Genomic DNA, 716 nt, shown 5'->3' with positions numbered 1-716 from the left:
CAGACCACCAATGGGGACTTAACCATATACCTTTTAATACTGGGAACATAACAGGCATAAATCAGAGGGCATAGTGGACACTACAAAGCCCCAAGGGGGCAGGATTCAACAAAGGTTAGACACTTACAATCACTGACAAAACAGGGTTAACAAAATATAAAACACAAACAGAGAACAAACAATACGGGTTGGTGAAATATACAAAGGCACAAAATGCAAAATGTCAAATGACAAGGAAATATAGGGCCTTGGTACCTGGAGGGGGAGAAAACACAATGGCCCCTTTCCACTGCAAGATTTGCTTCTTGCTAGCCCACTCACCCCAGCTAGGACTTGAACCCAGATTGCCCATGTAATAGGGAAATGTGATAGGCAGGAATGCTGCCACACAGGCACCACTGGTGGCACTGCTCCTACCTGCTAGGGGTCTTGACCTTCGCGGAGCCCGGCCCCACGTCAAGCTGCCTGACCTCTGATTGGAGGAGCTGGAAGCAGAGCTGGGAACCCCTCAGGTCACCGCTCAGATCCTTGCTGGAGCAGGGGGAGCCTCTCCTGTTGGCTGCAGCCTCTCCTCGGGGATCCTGGAGCTCAGTGGGGGGCCTCTCCTGCTGGCCGGCCACACACCGCACTGCTGAGGGTCCCACTGCTGCCTGCAGGTCCTGCTCTTTCAGGCTCTTCCGGGGCACTGCTCCTGCCCCACTGGCTCAGCTCTGTGA

This window comes from Gavialis gangeticus, unplaced genomic scaffold, assembly GCF_001723915.1.
Source record: "Gavialis gangeticus isolate Ggan-Ray unplaced genomic scaffold, GavGan_comp1, whole genome shotgun sequence".
In the NCBI taxonomy this organism is placed as follows: domain Eukaryota; kingdom Metazoa; phylum Chordata; order Crocodylia; family Gavialidae; genus Gavialis; species Gavialis gangeticus.
The sequence above is the reverse complement of the archived record's forward strand: the minus strand, read 5'-3'. Positions refer to the sequence as shown.